General features: G+C 46.6%; 1 protein-coding gene across 2 annotated transcripts in view; it reads left to right on the forward strand.

Moving 5' to 3' along the window:
• The first annotated feature begins 2,388 nt into the window (after window positions 1-2,388).
• The window catches only part of EPB41L5 (erythrocyte membrane protein band 4.1 like 5), a 53,786-nt gene continuing 45,150 nt past the window's right edge, over window positions 2,389-11,024 (forward strand). Inside the window, exon 1 of one of the 2 annotated variants that reach the window (XM_056534505.1) lies at window positions 2,389-2,761. The gene's annotated coding sequence lies outside the window, so the exon portion shown is untranslated. The remainder of the gene's footprint in view (window positions 2,762-11,024) is intronic. The other variant, XM_056534507.1, reaches the window with a different exon arrangement.

The raw sequence follows: 11,024 nt of genomic DNA on the forward strand, positions 1-11,024 counted from the left end.
ATAAATGTGATTTAACCCCTTCCTGAATAAAAGTTTGAATCCCCCCCCTTTTCCCCCTTTAAAACATATGTGGTATTGCCGCGTGCGTAAATGTTGGAACTATAAAAATATGTTACCTAAACCACATGGTCAATGATGTACACGTAAAAAATTCCAAAGTCCAAAATTGCGTATTTTTGGTCATTTTGTATACCCTAAAAATGTTTTATAAAAAGTGATCAAAAAGTCCCATCAAAACAAACATGGTACCAATAAAAACTTCAGATCATGGCGCAAAAAATGAGCCCTCAAACCGCCCCGAATACTGAAAAATAAAAAGTTATAGGGGTCAGAAGATGGCAATTTTAAATATATTCATTTTGGTGCATGTAGTTATAATGTTTTTTTAAGTAGTAAAATAAAAATAAAAAACTATAAGAATTAGGTATCATTGTAACCGTATGGACCTACACAATAAATATATGGTGTCAGTTTTTACCGAAAAGTGCGCACTGTATAGAATCGGAAGCCCCCAAAAGTTACAAAAGTGTTTTTTTTCCAATTTTGCCCCACAAATATTTTTTTTCTGGTTTCCCCATAAATATTTGGGTGAAATGATTGATGTCAATACAAAATCCAATTGGTGGCGCGAAAAACAAGCCCCATATGAGTCTGTAGGTGCAAGATTGAAAGTGTTCTGATTTTTAGAAGGTGAGGTGGAAAATACGAAAGTGCAAAAACAAAAAATCTCTGGTTCTTAAGGGGTTAAAGGACATATGAAACTGTTTAACACTTATCCCCTATCCACAGGAAGTTGTGTAGTTCTTTCCAGTCTGACCCCAGTGCTCTTTGCTGACACCTCTGTCCATGTCAGGAACAAATCCACATAGTAAACCTCTTCTGCTCTGAACAGTTCCGGACATGGACAGAGGTGGCAGCAGAGAGCACTGTGGTCAGACTGGAAAGAACTACACAACTTCCTGTGGAGCATACAGCAGCTGATAAGTACAAGAAGAGTTAAGATTTTTTTTATTTTATTTACAAATCTGTATAACATTCTGGCGCCAGTGGATTGGAGAATTTTTTTTCCCCCACCGAAGTATCCTTAAGGCGATGCTAGAAAATAATGGTGGCCGCACAAAATATAGATCTTTTAGGCACAATTTGGGCATTCCCACTTATTGTGCACTCACTTTTGTTCCTATGGTTTAGACATAATGGTGCCCTGTTATTATCCATAGAGAAGTCCATGGGATAAAATACAGAAAGAAAACATTGATATAAAAAAAATAATAATAATAAATAAATAAGATCCAATAAGAGAATCAAACGCCAGAAAAAAAAAGGCCAATGCACATGGTTTGTAATTTTGAGCGCAACATTTTTTTGGGGGAAAACTGCAGCAAAATTAAAAAAAAATGTAAAAAAATCCACAAATTTTTTTTATGAAAAAAGGTTTTGTTTTGCGCAAAACAATGTATTTCAGACCAATGGCGTCGCTGCAATCATCCTGATCACAGGGATTGATCATGTTCTTTCCTGTAAATATAAAGAATAAACAAGGAAACAATGTAACATACACAGAGTAAAGAATAAATACTATAATAATCAACAATGTAACATACACAAAGAATAAATACTATAATAACTAACAATGTAACATACACAAAGAGTAAAAAACAAATACTATAATAATCAACAATGTAACATACAAAGAGTAAATGTCACGATTCGGCTGGCAGGAGGTGGATCCTCTGTGCCAGAGAGGGATTGGCGTGGACCGTGCTAGTGGACCGGTTCTAAGTCACTACAGGTTTTCACCAGAGCCCGCCGCAAAGCGGGATGGTCTTGCTGCGGCGGTAGTGACCAGGTCGTATCCACCAGCAACGGCTCAACCTCTCTGACTGCTGAAGATAGGCGCGGTACAAGGGAGTAGACAAAGCAAGGTCGGACGTAGCAGAAGGTCGGGGCAGGCAGCAAGGATCGTAGTCAGGGGCAACGGCAGAAGGTCTGGAACACAGGCTAGGAACACACAAGGAAACGCTTTCACTGGCACAATGGCAACAAGATCCGGCGAGGGAGTGCAGGGGAAGTGAGGTATAAGTAGGGAGTGCACAGGTGAACACACTAATTAGAACCACTTGCGCCAATCAGCGGCGCAGTGGCCCTTTAAATCGCAGAGACCCGGCGCGCGCGCGCCCTAAGGAGCGGGGCCGCGCGCGCCGGGACAGGACCGACGGAGAGCGAGTCAGGTACGGGAGCCGGGGTGCGCATCGCGAGCGGGCGCCACCCGCATCGCGAATCGCATCCCGGCTGGGAGAGGTATCGCAGCGCACCCGGTCAGCAGGTCTGAACGGGGTGCTGCGATTGCGAGGATGTTGCGAGCGCTCCGGGGAGGAGCGGGGACCCGGAGCGCTCGGCGTAACAGTAAAGAATAAATACTATAATAACTAATCAACAATGTAACATACAAAGAATAAATACTATAATAACCAACAATGTAACAATAAATAATAAACGATCTGCATCATAACAATCGGCTCCTATAATAAACCATCTACAATATATAAAGATTGGGGCTCGTGCTCTCCGGACGGTTGTGGCCCCTGGATCCCCGCCCCCTCACACTGCGGACCCCACTATCCGCCGGGTGGTGTCGCCCTTTTAAGCTCCGCTCCTGCCCGCAGCTCCAGACGCCATTTCCTGGGAGATGTGAGGAGAATCACCGACCGCACCGGGAGCCGCAGACCGAGCAGATCGCCGCAGTGCACGGGGACCGCACGTAAGTGTCACATGGGATCAGTCTGCGGATACACTGCACCGAACCCCCTGCTGTGCCGCACTTGTTGCTCCGGGGAGCGCTGCACTTGTCTGGAGTCCCGGGATCCTGCGGGGTTGTGAGTTGTGTTACTGCTGGGATCTGATCAGTTCGGGGATCGGCTGTGGGAGAGCGATCAGATCGGTGATCCGATGACCAGCAGCTTGGACGAACAGATCGGATCTGATTGATAAGGATCAACCGGATCTGATTGATAAGGATCAACTGAATCAGATCTGATTGATAAGGATCAGGTCTGGTTAATATGAATCAACTGGATCTGATTGAGGATCAACTGGATTATCAGATTGTGTCTGATCGAGTGGTCTCCAAACTGTGGACCTCCAGCTGTTGCAAAACTACAACTCCCAGCATGCCCGGACAGCCAACGTCTGAATCACATTTCCTGAACATGGTGACACTGATATCCTAAGTGTTTACCAACCAGGGTGACTCCAGCTGTTGCAAAACTACAACTCCCAGCATGCCCGGACAGCCGTTGGCTGTCCAGGCATGCTGGGAGTTGTAGTTTTGCAACAGCTGGAAATCCAGACTGTGAACCGATCACTGGAGATTTCTAATATATTTATGAAACTAGTCGCCCTGTTACTTGTTGTTTTGTGTCATGTGACGTCGCGGTCTCTATAGTGAGGGGGGGGGGGGGGGGTGACATGTGGCCCCCGTATACAGGAGATTGTTGCGCTTTATTGTTATGATCTACGGTGCTGGAAACGATTGGACGGTAATTGGCGCGTTGGACTCTCAGGGCTGTGTTCACACAATGTGTCTGATGAGCGCGATCGCATCTAACTATTGCGTGCGTTTTTTTTTTTTTTTTCCGCATTTGACCGAAATCACCGTACGTGCAAAAATATCTGTACACTGGTGCTAAAATATCTGTACACTTGTGCTAAAATATCCGTAGACTTGTGCTAAAATATCCGTAGACTTGTGCTAAAATATCCGTAGACTTGTGCTAAAATATCTGTACACTTGTGCTAAAATATCTGTACACTTGTGCTAAAATATCTTTATTTTTTATTATTTGTCAATTTCTGGCGTTATGCTGCAAAAAAAAAAAAAAAGCGATCAGTAAGTAGCGTTAATTATCTGCAATATATGAACTCGGCCTAATGGGGGATCGTACTGAAGAAATAAGAATCCCATGTGATCGTATAAGACGCGGTATTTCCCAGCATGCTTTGTGTTTATACGGCGCATTTACTATATTTACAAAGTGTTTTCATTGTTGCAGACGTATCGGAGAAATCTGGTCGCTGTATACAGCTCCGGTGCACGTCTATGCGTCTCCATGGTAACAGACTACAAACAAACCCTGTGTAGTCAGACCCTGCAGTTTATTGCTGACTCAGCAGCGGCTTTGGGGCAATTATCAGGCGAATGAGCTCCAGATACCCCGCCGGTGTACGGTCGTGTTCACACGGGCCATTTATTTGGCTGTTCTGACGCATTTTTACTTCTATTTTCCCAAATTGTGTCATTACCATATTTGTATGATTTTGGGGAGATTTGCGCTATTCACAATATAATTGCAAAATATTTACTCTGATTTTGGGAAAATAGAAGTGAAATTCCAACAGTAATAAGAGGCTGCGCGTGAAACGTCTGGTGGGTGTGAACACGGCCTTAAAGGGCCAGTGAAGGGGCAAACAGCGGAACTATTGCGCGGCGATTGGTTCAGCTCGGCGCTCGGCCTGTACAGTCTGCTGACCAGTGTGTAACAGGACTTAGAATTGGGGCAGAGCACTATTGGGGGGGTCCCCTCATTGTAGACTGGGGGTTCATCTTACACTCCCCATAAATTGTAACTATTGGTCGGTGTTTACCTTGCGCTGATTCCTCTTATTCTCATGACCCCTATTAATGATTTCTGGGCGCTGTGTAATGCTTCGTTTCACCTGTGGTGGCGCTGCAGGAGACTTCATCACAGATTACAGCTGATCACCAGGGGTCCCTAGACAATCGGCTGCCTGTAAGGCCCCTCCAACAGGAGAGGATTGTCTAAAGCCGACCGTCCAGAGGGGGCGCTAGACCTGGGATGAGTAACAAGTGCGGAAACCTCTGACCCCCACTACTCCTCCTACTTTATCTCGTGTACTTCATTTACAGCGAACACGGTCAGTAATGTATGTGGTGCGCAATTCATGGACTGTACATCCATACGTGGGACTGATATCGGCCCCTCCTGGACTGTAATAAGATGGGACTGATATCGGCCATTCCTGGACTGTAATAAGATGGGACTGATATCGGCCATTCCTGGACTGTAATAAGGTGGGACTGATATCGGCCCCTCCTGGACTGTAATAAGGTGGGACTGATATCGGCCATTCCTGGACTGTAATAAGGTGGGACTGATATCGGCCCCTCCTGGACTGTAATAAGGTGGGACTGATATCGGCCCCTCCTGGACTGTAATAAGGTGGGACTGATATCGGCCCCTCCTGGACTGTAATATGATGGGACTGATATCGGCCCCTCCTGGACTGCAATAAGATGGGACTGATATCGGCCATTCCTGGACTGTAATAAGGTGGGACTGATATCGGCCCCTCCTGGACTGTAATAAGATGGGACTGATATCGGCCTCTCCTGGACTGTAATAAGATGGGACTGATATCGGCCTCTCCTGGACTGTAATAAGATGGGACTGATATCGGCCCCTCCTGGACTGTAATAAGATGGGACTGATATCTGCCCCTCCTGGACTGTAATAAGGTGGGACTGATATCGGCCATTCCTGGACTGTAATAAGATGGGACTGATATCGGCCATTCCTGGACTGTAATAAGATGGGACTGATATCTGCCCCTCCTGGACTGTAATAAGGTGGGACTGATATCTGCCCCTCCTGGACTGTAATAAGGTGGGACTGATATCGGCCATTCCTGGACTGTAATAAGGTGGGACTGATATCGGCCTCTCCTGGACTGTAATAAGATGGGACTGATATCTGCCCCTCCTGGACTGTAATAAGGTGGGACTGATATCTGCCCCTCCTGGACTGTAATAAGATGGGACTGATATCGGCCCCTCCTGGACTGTAAGGTGGGACTGATATCTGCCCCTCCTGGACTGTAATAAGATGGGACTGATATCGGCCATTCCTGGACTGTAATAAGATGGGACTGATATCGGCCATTCCTGGACTGTAATAAGGTGGGACTGATATCGGCCATTCCTGGACTGTAATAAGATGGGACTGATATCGGCCATTCCTGGACTGTAATAAGGTGGGACTGATATCGGCCATTCCTGGACTGTAATAAGGTGGGACTGATATCGGCCATTCCTGGACTGTAATAAGGTGGGACCGATATCGGCCCCTCCTGGACTGTAATAAGGTGGGACCGATATCGGCCCCTCCTGGACTGTAATAAGGTGGGACTGATATCTGCCCCTCCTGGACTGTAATAAGATGGGACTGATATCGGCCCCTCCTGGACTGTAATAAGATGGGACTGATATCGGCCCCTCCTGGACTGTAATAAGGTGGGACTGATATCTGCCCCTCCTGGACTGTAATAAGATGGGACTGATATCGTCCCCTCCTGGACTGTAATAAGGTGGGACTGATATCGGCCCCTCCTGGACTGTAATAAGGTGGGACTGATATCTGCCCCTCCTGGACTGTAATAAGATGGGACTGATATCGGCCCCTCCTGGACTGTAATATGATGGGACTGATATCGGCCCCTCCTGGACTGCAATAAGATGGGACTGATATCGGCCTCTCCTGGACTGTAATAAGGTGGGACTGATATCGGCCCCTCCTGGACTGTAATATGATGGGACTGATATCGGCCCCTCCTGGACTGCAATAAGATGGGACTGATATCGGCCTCTCCTGGACTGTAATAAGATGGGACTGATATTGGCCCCTCCTGGACTGTAATAAGATGGGACTGATATCGGCCCCTCCTGGACTGTAATAAGATGGGACTGATATCGGCCCCTCCTGGACTGTAATATGATGGGACTGATATCGGCCTCTCCTGGACTGTAATAAGATGGGACTGATATCGGCCCCTCCTGGACTGTAATAAGATGGGACTGATATCGGCCCCTCCTGGACTGTAATAAGATGGGACTGATATCGGCCCCTCCTGGACTGTAATAAGATGGGACTGATATCGGCCCCTCCTCCTCTTTTGTACGTTTTTCCTTTGTGTTGATTATTGGGGGGGGTTCTCAGCTGTTTGTTACATTGTGTCACATGATCCCTGTGTACATTACACCCCCGCAGTATTATCTGTGGGGGTCCGGTGTCTCACAGATCACATGAAGGTGATGACTCATAAACCATCTGAATTATAAGGGGAGGATGAGGGTCATTGTCTTATACCGTACATGGGGGGGGGGGGCACAGTCCTCCCTGTATATATGGTATCATCCTCATATGGAGGTCCGGACCCCCAACACCTCTATAGTCCTCATACACCAGAGCCGAGTCGGGGTCTTCAGGTCATGCTGAGAGTTGTAGTTACACTCGAGGTGAGTGATCAGTCAGTATTCATCTGCTGGGGGTGATTGTACAGTCAGGTGATAGCGCCCCCTCTGGACACCTCACTGATGACTGTAACGAGTCCTTAAGCTGTGATCACATGACCGCGCACCGTGCGTCCATCACATGACAAGAACAGATTCCATATCCGCTACAAGTTAGATGACAGCAAGCAGAGATCTTACACTGAGGAACTGATACAAAAATGGTAGAATGTTTAATTACACAATAACAATTATTTGCTGATAGCGGAAAATTCCTTCAAAAGAACAATGGACTAAATCCCACCCAAATTCTCCACCTCTCCCCTCCTGACATGGCTGATAACAGAGAACAATAGATATATTCACCTGTCCTACAGTCACCTCTCCTCCTGACATGGCTGATAACAGAAACAATAGATAATATTCACCTGTTCTACAGTCACCTCTCCCCTCCTGACATGGCTGATAACAGAGAACAATAGATTATATTCACCTGTCCTACAGTCACCTCTCCCCTCCTGACATGGCTGATAACAGAGAACAATAGATTATATTCACCTGTCCTACAGTCACCTCTCCCCTCCTGACATGGCTGATAACAGAGAACAATAGATTATATTCACCTGTCCTACAGTCACCTCTCCTCTCCTGACATGGCTGATAACAGAGAACAATAGATATATTCACCTGTCCTACAGTCACCTCTCCCCTCCTGACATGGCTGATAACAGAAACAATAGATAATATTCACCTGTTCTACAGTCACCTCTCCCCTCCTGACATGGCTGATAACAGAGAACAATAGATTATATTCACCTGTCCTACAGTCACCTCTCCTCTCCTGACATGGCTGATAACAGAGAACAATAGATTATATTCACCTGTCCTACAGTCACCTCTCCTCTCCTGACATGGCTGATAACAGAGAACAATAGATATATTCACCTGTCCTACAGTCACCTCTCCTCTCCTGACATGGCTGATAACAGAAACAATAGATATATTCACCTGTTCTACAGTCACCTCTCCTCTCCTGACATGGCTGATAACAGAGAACAATAGATATATTCACCTGTCCTACAGTCACCTCTCCCCTCCTGACATGGCTGATAACAGAGAACAATAGATATTTTCACCTGTCCTACAGTCACCTCTCCTCTCCTGACATGGCTGATAACAGAGAACAATAGATATATTCACCTGTCCTACAGTCACCTCTCTCCTCCTGACATGGCTGATAACAGAGAACAATAGATAGTATTCACCTGTCCTACAGTCACCTCTCTCCTCTCCTGACATGGCTGATAACAGAGAACAATAGATTATATTCACCTGTCCTACAGTCACCTCTCCTCTCCTGACATGGCTGATAACAGAGAACAATAGATATATTCACCTGTCCTACAGTCACCTCTCTCCTCCTGACATGGCTGATAACAGAGAACAATAGATAGTATTCACCTGTCCTACAGTCACCTCTCTCCTCTCCTGACATGGCTGATAACAGAGAACAATAGATTATATTCACCTGTCCTACAGTCACCTCTCCTCTCCTGACATGGCTGATAACAGAGAACAATAGATATATTCACCTGTCCTACAGTCACCTCTCCCCTCCTGACATGGCTGATAACAGAGAACAATAGATTATATTCACCTGTCCTACAGTCACCTCTCCCCTCCTGACATGGCTGATAACAGAGAGCAATAGATTATATTCACCTGTCCTACAGTCACCTCTCCTCTCCTGACATGGCTGATAACAGAGAACAATAGATATCTCCACCTGTCCTACAGTCACCTCTCCTCTCCTGACATGGCTGATAACAGAGAACAATAGATTGTATTCACCTGTCCTACAGTCACCTCTCCTCTCCTGACATGGCTGATAACAGAGAACAATAGATATATTCACCTATCCTACAGTCGCCTCTCCTATCATGTCCCATATTACTGCAGTCTGATGTAGCAGAGGGGAGGTTGCCCCCTATAGGGCAGCGGTCTATAACAGTGGGCTCCCAGCAGTTGGCTGTCCGGGCATGCTGGGAGTTGTAGTTTTGTCGGTCCACAGTTTAGAGACCGCTGCCCTATAGGCTCCTCAGCTGACCTGTCCCCCATATCTCGGCGTCAGGCGTTATCTTAATGTGCGTCTTATCTCCCTTCGCTCCCGATTTGGTGTTTCTGGGTCAGTGAAGTTATCAGGATTCTGTTCTCCTCGGTGTCACCACGTGCGGATCTGTCACTATAAGGTGGTAGTGACTCTGCACAGTCCTGACCAGCAGAGCTTACAATCCAATTACAGAAACAGCGCCACACCGGTCCATAGGTCGTCTCCGGTACTGCTGCAACTGAGCTGTAATAACAAATGTCACCTGTGTAAGGCCGGGTTCACACCACGTTATTACAATACAGAAAAACTGATTCCTCAAAACCGGACTAAACTGTATCAAAACGTGTGGACACATTTTAACCTGTATACGGTTTAAAAAATGATGTCCGGTTGCATCTGTTTTTTTTTTTTAAAGAAAAAAAGTATACGTTTTTAACTTTTCACTCCATTATGAATAAAGTTTAACTTGTTTGATTGAAATTCCAAGAAAAAAACCTGTGCAAAGTCAAAAACCGTATGGAACCGTAAGCACATAGAGGTCTGTACGGTTCCCATTGACTCCCATGTTTAAAAAAAATAAAAAGTATACGGTTTAATACAGTTTTTCACCCGGAGCAAAAAAACCACTCAGGAAGAACACTGATTGACAATCAATTTCACATGGAACAGACAACAGGTGGAAATTATAGGCAATTAGCAAGACACCCCCAATAAAGGAGTGGTTCTGCAGGTGGTGACCACAGACCACTTCTCAGTTCCTATGCTTCCTGGCTGATGTTTTCTGCACTTTTGAATGCTGGCGGTGCTTTCACTCTAGTGGTAGCATGAGACGGAGTCTACAACCCACACAAGTGGCTCAGGTAGTGCAGCTCATCCAGGACGGCACATCAATGCGAGCTGTGACAAGAAGGTTTGCTGTGTCTGTCAGCGTAGTGTCCAGAGCATGGAGGCGCTACCAGGAGACAGGCCAGTACATCAGGAGACATGGAGGAGGCCGTAGGAGGGCAACAACCCAGCAACAGGACCGCTACCTCCACAGGAGGAGCACTGCCAGAGCCCTACAAAATGACCTCCAGCAGGCCACAAATGTGCATGTGTCCACTCAAACGGTCAGAAACAGACTCCATGAGGGTGGTATGAGGGCCCGACGTCCACAGGTGGGGGTTGTGCTTACAGCCCAACACCGTGCAGGACGTTTGGCATTTGCCAGAGAACACCAAGATTGGCAAATTCGCCACTGACGCCCTGTGCTCTTCACAGATGAAAGCAGGTTCACACTGAGCACATGTGACAGATGTGACAGAGTCTGGAGACGCCGTGGAGAACGTTCTGCTGCCTGCAACATCCTCCAGCATGACCGGTTTGGCGGTGGGTCAGTAATGGTGTGGGGTGGCATTTCTTTGGGGGACCGCACAGCCCTCCATGTGCTTCCCAGAGGTAGCCTGACTGCCATTAAGTACCGAGATGAGATCCTCAGACCCCTTGTGAGACCATATGCTGGTGCGGTTGGGTTCCTCCTAATACAAGACAATGCTAGACCTCATGTGGCTGGAGTGTGTCAGCAGTTCCTACAAGAGGAAGGCATTGATGCTATGGACTGGCCGCCCG

Source organism: Hyla sarda, chromosome 8 (genome assembly GCF_029499605.1).
Source record: "Hyla sarda isolate aHylSar1 chromosome 8, aHylSar1.hap1, whole genome shotgun sequence".
NCBI classification, from domain to species: Eukaryota; Metazoa; Chordata; class Amphibia; order Anura; family Hylidae; genus Hyla; species Hyla sarda.